Here is a 17,104-nt window from a genome sequence, read left to right as displayed (position 1 = left end):
TCTATCTAATTACATAAATCGACTTTGTATATGTTATCCCAGAGTTCTTAAACACATTCTTACTCCTGTCTAAAGACTAAAATTATCAAAGTTATCCTCCCTGTATGAAAATGCTAAATGCAATAGATTCTTCTGTTAAATGACCTACATTTAAATAGTCTTCTATACACTTTACACTAGCATTTCCCAGAGTAAAAGAGTGAGCTAATTGAAGAGATATAATATACAGATACACATTAAAATGCTATATATGTTGTAGTAATTAGTTAATATTTTCACATATATGAAAAATATATATTAAATTGCTTAATTTTGCATTACTGCACTATTAACTCTACCCTAATTGCTTGCACCCCCAATAAATCATTTGAACCCTCCTGCTAGCCGTCCCTAATTTAGCAGTGTAAGACTAGAGGGAAGGCAGCTAGTCATCACCACCCACCGCCAACTCTTAGGCTACTCTTTTACCAATGAATAGTGGGATTGACCGTCACATTATAACGCCCCCACGGCTGAAAGGGTGAGCATGTTTGGTGGTATGCGGATTCGAACCCGCGACCCTCAGATTGTGAGTCGAGCGCCTTATCCACCTGGCCATGCCGGGCACTATTGAACTTGCATTACTCATTAAACAAGCTAGCTGACTTGTGTAGTAGTTAAGAAAATGAAGAGAAAGGTGCTGTGTAAATCAAACCAAGTGTCTGGAAAAATCTGAATATATGACAAAGGAAACTGTAAACGATAACATCAAGACAGTGAAAATTTAGGTTATTTGAGTAAAATATATTGAATATTTGAAATACCGCGAAATAAGTTTGGGCAAGATTTCCAATTGAAGTAGCATTGTAAAGATAATTGAATTAGAAAATGTAAAATTCGCAATGTGTTCAGAAAACTAATTATTTTAGCTCAATAAAGTAGTATATTTTATATATTACAAAATAATGGAAAAACAATTTTCCAAAAATTGATAGATCTAGTATACCATATAAAAACTAACTACAACGCTTGAAAATCATCATATGATTACTTATAAGCACCTACCTAGTCAAACAATCAGTAATTGTATGAGTTACATTTTAAACACGTCTTGCATGCGTATCGGTTTATCTTTTAATCTTATTCCTGAATAGTGATAAAGTTTTGGCTAATATAAGTTTAAATTACATTCGTAAATCGTTAAATCACATCATCATAACTTATTCAATTGCAGAATTTTGATTTTGAAATATTGTAAACTATTTTGTTCTTTGTTTTATAAATAACAAATATTTAAAACATTACAACCTTCAAGTGTAAAATAACATCTTCATGTAGTTTCATTACTGTGAAAAAAAAACAATATTTTAAAAGTTTTCCAATTACTTCAAGTACTAAACATATATATATATATATATAATTCATTTTTTCTAGTCTTTCTTACAATTTCGTTTTCATTCTGTATGCACTCTATGGTGTGTTGCAAAGTTACAGAAGCATTGTATACCAAAGATCTCGCGCTCCTTTCAAAGTGTCAAAAAAATTTTCGTAAGCATTATAATATACACTACCTGCATGTCTTTTTATAAATAATCAATGCTTGCAATTGTATGGGTGAGCAATTCGAATATATGGACATAGTAGAGTGATCCAATGCAACACCTTTCTTTTCTTCTTCTTTTTTAGTTAGTTGCATAAAGCGGTCCAGAAATCACACGCTAAAAATGTAAAGATCATTTCAGATCTCTTTTGTTTAGCACGTGAGAAAATGAATTATTTACTTTCGACATTCTTTTTTACAATGTATCCACATAGTTAATTGTATATCACCTACAAATTTTATGGTCTAATGAATAGAGCATACCTTAAAAAGTACATTGCAAAGTGCAAATTCAATGGAGAATTGTTTGTAAATTTTATAACGAAACAGACGTAACACGCTGTAAGAAAATTAATGTTTACTGTAAAACTTTATAAAAGCACGGTATAATGGATATAACACTAACAAAAGTATTCAAAAGAAGTCCCACCGAATCCGACATCCTTAGCATTTAGTGCACAGAATTAGAATTATCGTTACTGCATTACTTAGCATATATGGCACAATATCCATTAAGTATCCTTACAGTTAAAACATCAATAAATGTAAACCAAACGTCATATTAAAAATCATGACTCATGATAAAAAATGTTAAAGATAAGAAAAGCTAAATATTTCAACAAAAGTTGTAAAACTTAAGTACTCGATTTGTGAATTTTAAGTTGTTGTAAAAGAACAGTAAACAATAGTTTTGAAACTGAGTGTAATGTTTTTTAATTATATTGCACTTCTGAATAAGTCTCTATGATTTCTGCATGATTTCAGTGAACTAACAAATATCACTGTTACCTTGCTTATAATTAAGAAACGAAAATCACGTTCTTATTACACAGCATTATATTAAAAATAATAAAATTTTATGTACAGTAGTTTAATATGTACAATATATCATGTACATAATTATGTATTATGGATATCTTCAAGTCTTATGGCAGTGTTGTTGTGGTTTTATAATGATTTTTGCGCCTAGTTCACCGTGAGGAATCGAACCCCAGGTTTTAGCGATAAAAGTCAAGATTTGCCCCTGACTCACAGAAAGACGTGGGGTCCGAAAAGCGCTGAAACCATTCCATATATTTATGGCATCTAAAGTACTTTGGTAATGAAAAAAACTAATTTATTCCGTTTTTGGTTCTTCGTCTATCAATTATCTTTATCATTTATTACACAAAATAGTTTTGTAATAATCTGACTGAAATTCAAAATTTTAGAAAGTTGGAAAATATATCAAGTATGTATTCTGAAAACAATGGAGATAGTAATATGTAATATAGGATATAGGCATTCAAAGCTGCTTAGTGCCTCAAGGAAAATATAATGAGGAAAGATTCGGTTGGAAACAGTCAATCCGCTTATAACTTCAGTCACCGAAGAGAGGAAATGGAAGATGCCTGACAACAAATTGTCTTATTTTTGTAGAAAATACTACATACTCGAGAGACGCCAGTGTTGTTTCCTGAAGATGATCCCCTTGCGCACACATTTCGTAGTTGTGTTAGTTTGCAGACTTATTTGTACCACGGTATTTCTTTTATCAAAGTGAAGTAGTAAACGAAAGGAGAAATATATTGTGTTCCTGTAAGTAGTGAATTCCGCGATAGTGGAATTCTGGTAAGGCCCACTACTATGGGACACTTTGTTTTTAATGTTGGTTCCATAAAAGCTGCAACGGGGAATCTTATGTCAAGATGACGATCAATGTTGAAAAGATTGGACTATGATATACATAAACAGGATAGTTCAGTGGCTTTTATGAATGAAGGCTGTGAGTATATGTATTCAGAAGTAGATGAACATCAAAAAGTTTGGGATTTTGTAACGTAAAGCTATACAATGAGTTATCTGTACTCTATTCACCCCGGGGAATCGAATCCCGGATTTTTGCATTGTAACTCCCTAACCTTATCGCTAACCCACCGGGGGAACAACATCACATAGAGATTATGGTAATAGTGAAAGGCTTCTGGTTTACCTCAGATAGGGTATATTAGTCAGGTTCTGGGCAAACCTCTTTGATTTAGTCATCATTCATGTTTATGTACCTACATGTGTTAGCGTAAAAAAAGAAATAGAAAGCTTTTATCGGAATGTTAAGGAAACTATACACAAAGTGAGAAGGATATATGATGATAATGGACAATATCTTAAACATTTGTATACTTGGGAATTACCACAGGATGGTGAAGGAATTGTAAGATGTCGAATAGAATACATCTCAGATAAAGAATGTTTCAAACATTATTGCAATAGTCAGAACTTATACAGGAGCAGACTTTACCTCTGGTCATAACTCAGTGACCTGACGAATAACACCAAAACCTGAAGAAGTTGAAAATTTTGGCTTGACGAAGAGCGAAAGGGGAATTTAGAAAAAAAAACAAAAAAACATAGCCAAAGATAAAGACGATTGAAATTTAAATTAATAAAATTCAAACAAGGATATCGAGAACCAGTGGGTTAAATGTTACAAAAAGCAATAGAGTATATTATGAGGAAGAGAAGAAGAAGAAGGGGCAAGAACAAAATATCGATAAGTGACGATATTCTAAAAAAAGAACCAAAGAAAGAAACTATCAAGAGAAGGAAAATCATAAGCAGAGTTATCAAATGAAATCAAACGTTTGCGTTGGTAAGCAAAGGATGAATATCTGAGCCAGAAATGTGCAAAAATTGAGGAATGCGAGAGACACATAAAGTGCGTGAAATGTATAAAAAAACAAAAGAAATGAATAAGAACATTACACTGCCTTTCAGAGGAGCTACAACAGGTAAGTACAAGCCGAGAGTTTATGAATTTGAGAACGTTAAAAGGAGGTGGACGGAATATGTAAAAGAATTTTATAGTGACACCTAGGAAGAACAACCAGCCTTAGAAATGGTAGAACCAACTAACAACGGCCCAGAAATTATAGAAAGGGAAATATAGGAAGACATTAGAAACTTAGAATATAGAAAAGATTGCGGCATAGACAAGATTCCTGAATAATCTGTAAGAGAAATTGAATTTTATGGATTAAATATCCGAGTACAATTTCTAACTCAACATATAGAGGAAGGACAATGCCAACGTATTTCAAAAGGCTTGTTTCTAAACCGATTATATAGATGAAGGACAATGCCAACGTATTTCAAAAGGCTTGTTTCTAAACCGATCATATAGAGAAAAGACGATGCCAACGTATTTCAAAAGGCTTGTTTCTATACCGATCATATAGAGGAAGGACAATGCCAACGTATTTCAAAAGGCTTGTTTCTATACCGATCATATAGAGGAAGGACAATGCCAACGTATTTCAAAAGGCTTGTTTCTATACCGATCATATAGAGGAAGGACAATGCCAACGTATTTCAAAAGGCTTGTTTCTATACCGATCATATAGAGGAAGGACAATGCCAACGTATTTCAAAAGGCTTGTTTCTATACCGATACCCAGGAAACATTAAATATGTAGTATGGTTAGCACAAGACAATCAGCTTTATCAGTCGAACTTCAAAGTATTGATAAGAGTAATCGTCAGTATTATTAAATATAAGGTTGAAAAATGAGATGTCAGAAGACTAAATTTCAAAAGCGGTAGAGTTACGTGAGAGAAGATATTGGGTTTTAGGATGTTAGATGAAGAAGCCATAGATTTACAAACAAATCTTTACGTATGATTTATAGAGTTTGAAAAAGCTTTTGACAAATTAACCGTAGGAAGTTAACGGAGATCCTGCAACAGATTGTGGTAGACCAAACAGATATCAGTATCATGAATACTTTATACTGGAGCTAGAAAACAGCAGTTCTAATTGACGGAAAACTGGGTAGTAGGTAAAACAAGGTTGTGTGCTATCACCGTCATTATACGATTTTTTTATGCAGAGAGGTTAGTGATAAAGGTAATTGCTGATAAAGAAGGCAAAAGGATTGACGAAAATAACATCTATGATAAGAAGTATGCTGAGGAAGAAATATAACTGGTTCTTCACATTCTTGTTGATAAATGGAAATACTATTGACTCAGAATAAATGTCACCAAAACTAACTGTAATTTGACGATCTATGGAAGGTCCCAAAATATGCAAACAATTAGGTGCGTTTATTCATTTAGAAACAAGTATCAGTAGAGTTGGCAAGTGTGGAAAAATAATTAAGCGAAGGATATCAATGCCAAAAACAATTGTTCAAAAGATGTGTCAAGCCTGAAATGAGGAAGCGAGTACCGAAATGTCACCTGTGGTCAGACCTAATCGAAGGAGTGAAAATATGAGTCCTGTCGAAACAAATCGCAATTGGAAGTAATTGAAATATAGTGTTTTAGGCGAATGATAAAAGCCAACTTCATAGAAAGAAAAACCAATAAGAAAGTATTGGAAAGCATAAAGACAAAACACAATTGTTGGACATATGTAGGAAATCAAAGACGTGCTACTTTGAGTATATAATTAGATCTTAGAGTCAGGCAGAGACTCAATTGGCTCAATGACTTTAGAAAATGGTTTGCAGATAAGAAGCTGGAATTAGGAAGGTTAATGAAGACAGTGAGGTACAGAGAACAATGAAGAACTATATTAGTCGACATTCGAAGTTGGAGAAGACACCATGACTGATTAGTGTTATAAAAACAATTTTAGTTATAATTTTCTCCTCAGTTTTGTGTTAATAAAACAGTATTCAAATGTTTATACTCAATAAGCTTAAACAGAACGTGTAACTGAATTTCTAAAGTACGAATTGTACTCAAAAATAAATATGGTTTTGGGAGTGGCCAAGTAGAATTGAGTAAGCCATATTTTAAGATGAACAGGTGGCAGCCACTATTATCGCACAGGCCCCCCAGTGGCACAGCGGTATGTCTGCGAACGTACAACGCTAGAATCCGAGTTTCGATACCCGTGGTGGGAAGAGCACAGATAGCCTATTGTGTAGCTTTGTGTTTTAATGGCTAATTAGTTTTTTTAATGATTGTTATTATGCAAGTGCGTATTTAAGATGTAACTAAATAAAGTATATAACTTAAGCTTAAAGTGTTGGTTTTTCACTTTGAGGAGAGAGATTAAACACACTCAGCTAACTGTAAAAGACGATAAAAGTATGATAGATGTTATAATTAAGCCTGCGTAACAATGTATGATTTGTCATTATGTCTCCACTGCCTGCGATCATTTCTGCTGAGGAAACACATAAACATTGAAAACTGTTGAAAAAAGAAGTACGGCTAAGCCTCGTCACTCACCTACATACGGCTACTGTTTAGAGCTATTTTATTCGACATATAATGCATACAGTTTCGTATTATCACAATGGACCACAACAACTTGTGATAAACTGTACTAGTAGAAAAGGACAAAAACAAATCAATAGTGGAACTGACATGGATGTGGGTGCTAAACGAATTCCAAATAAACCGCCCTAGAAACACGAATAAAGAACAGGCGAATACAGAAGAGAAGTTCATAGCGTTTCATAAAAATCCACGAACAAAACGGTATAAACTTTGTTATAAAACTGTTTTGAAACTTAATGTATATATATATATATAGAAATAAAAGAAAATTTCATGGAAATGTCTGTTAATCAACAAAAGGTGGCATTTTTTTAAGTAAAGTGTAATGAATATGTATATATTTCTACTTTATCCAAGAAGCTGGACGTGGTGCAGTGGATCCACAAAATGAAAATTACGCACTGCACTTGAGGGCAGTGGGCTCGTTATGTGAGTGGCTGTCACATCTAACTATTCAATTAGATTAGCTCAAGAGTTGGCGGTGGGCGCTGCTGACTGTCTGTCTTCACTACATCTATCACTTTAAAATTAGGGAGAGCTGGTAGCTCTTCTTTAGCTGTACGTGAATACCCGAGAATGGCAAAACATTATCCAAGTAGAAAAAATAGACACTCACAGGAAGACAGACGGACGAGAAACGGAGAGATAGAAAGGAAGTACACAGAGGTATAGACAGATGGATGAATAACAGACAGATAGAAAAATGTTAACGTGTATGTGTTGTCTAGTTGATTGTTCATATTAAAAATTATATTGATATTTAGTTTTGTTATATAATATTTTAGTTTTAGCGCAAAGCTACGCCAGAACAAGCAGCATTAGCTGTTCCTAGTTGTAAAGTAATGGAATACAGCTAGTCAACACCACTCACTGCTATCCCTTAGGCTACTTTTTAAGATATAATAACGCTCCCATGACTGAAAGGACAAGTATGTTCGAGGATGGTATGCGAACTTACGACCCTTTGATTGCGAGTCAAGTAACCTAATTACCAAGTCATGCCGGGTTTATATATAGTGAAAATGTTTACTTTCTTTTAGTTATATTGATAATGCCAAAATGATTAAACTATTTCTTAAGTAACATGTTGAGCATTTTACTTGAAAGAAGCCTATTTAAATCAATAATTATTTAGTGTTATTCAAAGTAGAGATTTTATAAACATTGTTACGAACAATTGGTGTATTTTGTATCGAGCAGTTTTAAATCTATTAAAGGCTCCTAACGTTTTCTGTATAACAGTACTTATTATGGGATTGAAACTTTTATAACATGCTATGTATCCCATTAGTTTATGAAATCTAGAAGATGGACGGCCACATTCCTGTATTTGAGATGTTCATATATGTTTTAAGTGTCAATGAAGAAACTGTAAGTTTTTCAAAAAATTAAACCTCATCCTGATCGAAAAAAAACCTAACTAAAAGCGCAGAACAAGTAGCGTTTCTACGATCATCAAAATAATGCTGAGACTTGCGCTGATTATACAGTTAAGCTAGCAAGCACGAGCGCGAAGGTAAACCTAATTTCCTTTTACGGTGGTAACAGTAAAGCACGCGATAAGAAGACAGCAATGAGGAAAAACTTCAATGAGCAACGACTAAAGTATTTAGCATGCTTAGTAATATTAAATGAGATTGCTTGCTTACAATGGAATTTCCCATCATCTTGAGTTTTAGTTGTTTTTTTTGCTAAATATTTAAAATTAATTAACTTAGTATTGCATAGCTTTTCTGGATAAATATGAAAGATTTTTGTTAAACAGTATGCTGAACAAGCAATAAAAAACTCCAGTATTAAGTAAAATAAAAATTCAATAAAAGTTACTAATTTTTAAAAATCATTGTGTATTGATTTCTCGTTAATTTTTTAAAAGTACAAGGATGTAGGTATGTCCACATATATCTTATGATATATGATTTAAAATACACAAGACAAAATAAATGTGAGCATATATGCTACATGCACGGCAGCTATGTCAGAAATATTAAAACACTAACATTAGGGAATCTTATTCCATTAAAATTATCGTTGTTTTCATATCCTAAAGATTAAAGCTACACAGTGGGATATATATATGCTCTGGCCACCGGGAAGGAACTAAACTCCGGATTTGAGTAGAGCAACAATAGAATTATTACTTTTTTTTAAACCAGCATTTTGTAGAAAATAGTAATGTCGATATTTCTTTATTTTGAATATTCTTTTTAGTTCTGAACACTTGCTAACTTTTTATTATGTTTCTTGGTTTCTCTAACTGCGAATAATTCATTAATGGATATAATATATTCAAATCAATCTATGAAACATTCTACAAGTGAACAAATTGAACAATTCTGAAAGAGTTTACACATATATATGTGAAATGCATTAAGTTCCCAGTTCTAATTTTTATTTGCCCCTAAAAACACTTATTCTACCATCTTCTACCTAAAAGTTAAAAGAATAATCAGGTTTGTGCCTGATGATTTTCACGTCAAAAATCTACTGTCATCCATGCAAAGTAGCAATGAAAGACCTAGAGCTGTACAAAAATGTGTTTTAGTAGATAAAAATTCACGATCGTCGTTCTTTATCCAGTTCAAGTCGAGAATCTGTTAACATTAGAGATATAATGTAAGTTTTCTACTTATAATAAAACACATAGTGTTCAATGTTATGAAAAATATCTCTGTTAGTCTTGTTTCTCAACCATTAGAAAAAAGAATCATATTAGTTTCAAATTTCGGGTCTACTGTATCTCTCCTAATAACAAGATGTATTGTTTCTTTAGCTTACCAGTTTAGGATAATAAAACTTTTAATGTTGATCTATTTGCAGATTTATACATTTATGTTTTTTAAATATTGTATGACTAGCCACTATTCACAAAAAAAAACTACACATCTTGTCTCATCATTCTTTTCACTAGTACGACAAATATTTATAGAACACGCGGTATTATAGGGACAAAAAAAAAGAGTTTTATCGGATCGGAAAGGCAAACTATCGAAGCCATTCCACTCCAGGGCCACTGGGATCTGATCTCGATGCCTTCAGATAGCAAATAACACATATATGCTTACTGTTAAGTAACGAAATATCTATTTTGATTTGTATTTTTATTATGAAAACATTGTTAGTGAATTATTTCTGAAACAAAACCTTCACAACTTGAAAGGGTTCGATAAAATCAAAGAAACTGCGCCACTTGTACGTTAAACATGAAAGTTACTATTTAAAGAAACTATTATATATACATATAATATAAATACTACTTATTTACAAAGGTAATGCATCTTATTTTTTATCTTTTATAGTTAACATGTTCTGGAAAGTAAAAACCTTACATAGAGCACTTTAAATAGTTATTTTTAATCAGTTAATCTGTAAAAAGTAGGGTTACGAGAATGAAGTTTTAGATACATGAATTTTGGATTAAATTGATATAGGAACGTGTCAACATTTAATAGTTAGAATCAATGATTAAAGTTAAAGGTTTTAATTAAGGTTTCGTAGTTCCTGATAGTGAGAGGTGGCATATTTAAAAAACGTCGTCAGAAGTTATTAAACACTTCCTGTAGCTCTTCCCACCCAGTGAGTCAGAAATAACTTTGAAGGCTTATAACGTCAAAGTCCGGGTTTCCATACTGGTGGTAGGCAATGGAAACAGAAAGCCAATTGTGTAGCTTTGTGCTTTAAAACAACAACAAAAAAAGGTATTTGGTATATAGAGACAGAAAAACACATATCTAAAAATATAAGTTACAAGAAATAATAAACTAGAACATGAAACACAACATAAGAATTATAAACGGAAAAAAATAATTATGTCAAACAAACATGTCCCACAGCCAAAGATCCAAATAAGGATACATTATTATATTAGGCAGCACAAAAACTACTACTGTTTTTATCAGCTATAACTCCAAACTCTGCAAGTACAATCCCAAGAAAGTGTGCTATGCTGTAAACAGTAAAAGCAAGTCAGAAATAAGGAATATCCATCACGCCAAACAATACATAAAAAGGCGAAAACAAAGATGAGTTAAATCATGAGACAATACAAGACAGTTAGATTGTTAACACGTCAGACAGCCAAATATATTCACATACATCAAGTGCTTTATTTCAGACAGTAAAGAAGAAGTGTCTGAATAAGAATCATTTATAACATCAGAATAGAGAAATAATACAAGCCTATAGCTTTCTCTTTCAGATTTTTGTGCAAAAATACAGCCATTCCTAGTTTTGAACTGAAAGGTAGGCACCTAGCTCGTCAACACTACCTACCGTTAACTCTTTGACTACTCTTCCCTTTACAAATAGTGGGATTTACTGACACTTACAGTGTATCCACAGTCCTAAAGTGTAAATACTCGGATTTACCATACTGTGTTCTCTAATAATTATCTCAGCATGTAGTGACAGTCGCAAATTATATAAAAAATTCATTAACTACACTCAATGCTAACCCAAAGAAAAAAAAGAAAAAGTTAAAGGTAAATGCAATTGCAAAACTCAAATTGCAAAATGTCATAGGCTAAAGAGAAATAAATGGATAGGTACCCAATAAGAACAAATATTAACTTTCAAACATTTCATGGGGAGTAAATATATACATAGAACATAGATTAAGTTTCAAATATTTCATGGGGAGTAAATATATACATAGAACATAGATTAAGTTTCAAATATTTCATGGGGAGTAAATATATACGTAGAACATAGATTAACTTTCAAACATTTCATGGGGAGTAAATATATACATATATATTCCCTACTTGAAATATTTCAATCCTCCAATAGTACATTCACCTTTAGGTTGCCGTTTGAATAAAAACAAAAGTTTACATGTTTAACTGTAGAATGCTAAGTTTTTTATGAATCCCTACCCCTCCCCGTGGTGACTCAGCTTTAAGTCTGTGGGGGTCTAGCATTAAAGATCTGGTTTCGATACCCGCAGTTGGCAGAATACAGATAGTCCTATGTGTAACTTTGTGCTTAACAACAAACAAAAATCTATTTTTACTATTTTTAGTAGTTTGTTGATTGTTCATTGTTGGAAGTATTTATTGCATCACCCAATCTTTTCACACTTTTCTTCAGAATCATCGTCTGTTTTGAGCCCTAATACATGTAGGTGCAAACGTGTTTCATGAATGATGCAATTCTATCTGATTATTACAACAGCAGCCTTACAAACTCTCTTGGTATTGAATCAGTTGTTTTTGGTCATAAATATAGGTTCCTGCTGAGATCCAGTCTAGAAACCTATATGCTACAACGTGCGTGTGATGCTCCCATAGCCAAGGGTTGCGAGTTAACTCCACGGAAAAAAATCAGTCATTGTATCTTTGAGTAAAGATGGACTTTCGACGAGGCAGATTGCTAGAAGAATTAAATTCAACCAGTCTACTGTGAGCCACTGGGTGCAGAGATATAGAGGGATTGGCTGTGTGGAGTGGTGGGAAGAAAGCTTCCACAGCAGTTGACGATGGTGTTCTGAAACGCACGAGCTGGCACAATCGTTGATTATCATACAAAGATCTCAAAAGAGCATGGTATAAGACTTCAGGGTCACTGTCACCACGCGCACCATCTGGTCTCGCCTGCGTTCAGCCAATCTCCCGCAAGACGGCCAAGAAAGAAAACCCTCCTCAACAAGATGAAGAAGATGATGCTCAACTGGGCCAAAGAGCTTGCTGCCTAGATTGACGTAATGTGGAGCAAAGTGATCTTCCCAAACGAATCAAACTTCAACCTGTACAGGTTTGATGGGAAGAACTTTGTACGACTTCTATGTGGAGAAGAATTTCATCCAGCATGTTTGAATGCAACCGTGAAGTATCCACAAGGTCAGGTAATACGGGGAGGCATCTTTGGCGAGGGTGTGGGACGCCAGCATTTTGTGAAATGTATTATCAGTTCCGACAAGTACATCGAAATCCTCGAGTCCCGGTTAAAGCAAACAATTCGGGAACACTTTGAGCTGACCAATGCACATTCCAGGATGACTCTGCTTCAGGGCTAAAAAGTTGGTAATATCCAATCGCTCTAAGTGGTAGACATAAAATAAAAAAAAATTGCATTAAAGGTGTATTGAAAATACATTTTAAGCTATATTTTATTGCTTCAGGTGAATAATTATGTTCGAAGGGAGAGGATCAACACACTACGCTAGCCAGCGAACAGCCCAGATCTCAAACGTTTAGAAAGCTGCTGGAAAGTAATGGGTGACAAAGTGCAAGAGAAGAAACCGTAAAGCAAACTGGAATTGCAGAAGCCCTAATCTGTGACTGGCATCACCACTGCTTACATTCAAACCCTCTTGTACTCCATGCTACGGCGATGTCAAGCAGTTAGCAAGACCAGAAGGAGTACAACAAAATATTAAAACAAGAAACAGATTCTATGACCGGTTTTTATTAATTACATTATTGAAGTTATATTTAAATCTAGATTTGTTAATAAAGATGCAGATGCGTGTTTGGATGGCTGAACTATGAGTCAGCTTACATAACACAATGTCTATAACAATTTTACATTAGTTCTAACACTTCCACAATGCACAAGTGTGAAAGAATTGGATGATTCAATAATTTATTTCCACCACTGCAAATAATCTATCAGGAACCACGAGAATGGTTCATAATATAGGTCGCTCAAGAAGTTCACAAAAATTCTAACAGAACATACGGGCAAAACCATCTTCAAAAGCAGACTTTTTTTTTAAACAACGCTCATGACTTTCTATCTCAATGGCTAAGGATGCTAAAATATTGATAATAGCAAAAAGTTGTTTTTCCGATTGTTAGCAAAATTCATCCATTTGTTCTTCATTATGAACCATGACAGTGGTTCATAATAAGGATCGCCCAGAAATTTCTCAAAAATTCTAATAAAACATACGGGCATAAACCATCTTAAAAAAGCAGACTTGTTTTTGATACAACACCCAAGACCTTCTATCTCAATGGCTAAGGCCGCTAAACTATTGATAACAGCAACAAAAAAAAAAAAAAAAAGATTTTACGATTGTTATTTCAAAATTCGTCCATTTGTTCTTCATGTTATTGTTATTCATATTATTCTTCTTTCACAAGCCAACAGAAAAAAAACGGCTATGAATATATTATTCAAACCTGAGCAATGCTACTGAAAAAGCTAAACACATGCTTCGTTTTTTCGCCCTGAAGAATTTTTCTAAGTCCTTTATTTCCAGCCATTGAGAAAAATCTGGTATTTCATTAACGTGCATTAATTGGAAAATGATTTGTGCAACTAATATTGTCAATTAATTGGAAATTGCTACGTTGAGGATTCATTTCTTGAGTTCGCTTTTGTACTTTGTCTCTACGTTGTTTTCTGTGACTATTTCAGCGAGTTTTCTAAGAATAGACGATTACCATAGTAAATTTCTCTACTCTTGTGAGTGGTGATCTGTTCTACCGATTTTCATACTTCGTTGAAATTGTGAGTGTGTATTTTAGTATTATTTCATTATTATTATTCATATTTTTGCTTCACAAGCCTACAGCTAAATAGGGTGGGTATTTTGCACCAAAACCTAGACAAATATACTATATGAAACGCTGCGAATGTCCATGACCTATTTAAAAAGTTGATTATTTTTTTATTGTTGTTGTGAGCGGTTTTCCTTTTACTCGACGCCTGTTAAAAGCGTGTTTACACGAAACCTTAGGTACAAAGCCACCTGGCTCAGTAAATAATGGCAGGATGGAAGAAAAAACAATGCAGTAGTAAATTGTTGAAAAACATGTAATATTCAATTGAACGCTTATGCACATATGTAGCCTAAAATTTATTCTCCATAAATGGACATAAAAAACCTTAATAAACAAGATAAATAAAAAAATTAAAAAGGGAAACAGGGATCATCAAAAAATACAGAAACAAGTTTAATCAAAATGCAGATATTATATTTTCAAGCTTACAACTAGGGACTCTAAAAAAAGTCAACAAACTAGGTTGGGAGTAGTATTTTCATTATTTTCTCAAGCTACAAGTCCCTATTTTGACTCCATGTCTACAATACTTATCAATTTTACTGGAGTGAAAATAGAGATTTGTAGCTTGAGAAAATAATGAAAATACTACTCCCAACCTATTTTGTTGACTTTTTTTAGAGTCCCTAGTTGTAAGCTTGAAAATATAATCTTTGCATTTTGATTTAACTTGTTTCTGTACTTTTTTGACGATCCCTATTCCCCTTTTTAAATTAACAACTTTTAATTATATTGTTCAATTATGAAGACAACTCTATGTTGTAATGTTATAAATGCCACTATGTAATGTCGCCTTTCAGTTGCTGCTAAGCCAGCCTATAGAAAGTCAATTCAAAATAATTTACATTTTCAACAAAAGTCCAGTAGACTATTGTATATAACGTGCAGTCTTCAAATGAAAAACAAGCAAAGTCTCTTTCACTTTGAACTTATATAATTTCAAATATCATACTATTCCCTATACGCAAGGATTTAAATCAACGATGCCTTACCTAATCTTCACCTACTCGTTTCTATGTCTGAAATTATTTTAGTTTTACTATCATTTCAACAACAGTAAAAATATCAAAACTTTCTCTGCTGCTTCCAATAACAATAACGTAAAAGTTTGAAACTTGAACTTTATCTAAAGCACTAGGCTAAACTTTCATTACTGTTCCTTTCTTTTGAAAGATAATTTAGCTGAACACATAAATATGCAAAACTAACCATGCAAATTTCAAGTATACTCTTGATGTAAATGTGTTTCATTTGATTTTCAGAATTGATGAATTACTTATAAGTTATAAAATAAATATCATGTTATTTACATTTATGTGCACATTTAGTGAAGAATAACAACGTACTTCTTAGTATTTTGGGATGTGTTAGAAACAAGCCTTCATGATTTTTAATCTTCAAACTCTGCGTCGAAATAACAAAACTATGAGTAAGAAATATCTTATTTATTACAACTGAAAATCTACGTGGTTTTCATTATTCGTCTTGTCCCATGTTCTTTTTCACTCAACAAAAGCAGCTGTTTTTATTAAACCAATTAATGAACAAGCTACTAAAAATTAATTCAATATTTTTTCACGTAAATATAACAAGTAATTGCATTACATTACTGACTCTTATATGTGATATTTAATCAAAAGCAGTCTCAGTTGATTCCAAAAAACTAGTATGAACACTAGAATATAAAATCGAGGAACAAAATAAAATATTATTGTACGCAATTAAAAATCTCTAGTTTAACATACACGCTACATTTATTTTACTTTTGTGCTCAACACCTTTATTGTTCTTTATATTACAAGTATGTTCGCTACTTTATTTAATGCTGGATAAAAATCTAACATGTTTTCATTTTCCTGAACTGTTATAGAGTATTAATTTTTTAAATATCTAGTAGCACAAATAACGGTAAAATCAAAATTCACGAAGAAAAACCATAACGGATCACTATAGTGTTAACTATAGCATATTAAAATACAGTGAGCTGTAAAGTCACTTGATACATCAAATTGTACTAATTACAGGTCATTATATGTTGTTAACAAAGGGCATTTGTGAATACATTAAACTTAAATGTCATCTCATACTTCAACTGTACTACTTACTGACTGATATTTTTCAGTCAACAACGGTATGCATAAATACACTGAAATATGATGTTATATCTTACCTTATGTTGTTCTAATTACTGATTAGATATATAGTGGTGTAAATGCAAAGCATGCATACTACTACTACTTAACAGGTTTTAATTAATGCTTTAATTACAAAAACGTTTTTGCCTACCTGATAAAACTGAAGAAATGCCAAAACATAAAAAAAGCTACATGATAATGCCATTTTAGCCCCATTGATAAACCAATCATATTTCTAACGTTCAGAGAAGTAGAACAGCTGTATCTGAGAGCTGTATCATGGTTCAACTTCTGATCTCTTTTTAAATCTGTAAGTAAAAAGAGAAAATATAATGAACATTAGGAATAGTCATAGGTAACACAAAATAAAGATATTTAGGGAAAACGTACTTATAAGAGGTACACTGGAATGTTCAGTTTCGGATGGAGTTTTTATTTCATGATTATTTCATGTTATGTATAATCATCTATAATTTTGACTTCATCTAATGAAGTCAGTTATTGTCGTATACATTGAAATAATGCTCCGTGCTAAAGCTGTTATAAGTATTAAAATTTATGCGTATAATCTAAAATACTATACACATTTGTGTTTGTGAAAAACTTGAATT

The sequence above is a fragment of the Limulus polyphemus genome, unplaced genomic scaffold (genome assembly GCF_000517525.1).
Source record: "Limulus polyphemus unplaced genomic scaffold, Limulus_polyphemus-2.1.2 Scaffold359, whole genome shotgun sequence".
Classification (NCBI taxonomy): Eukaryota; Metazoa; Arthropoda; class Merostomata; order Xiphosura; family Limulidae; genus Limulus; species Limulus polyphemus.
The sequence above is the reverse complement of the archived record's forward strand: the minus strand, read 5'-3'. Positions refer to the sequence as shown.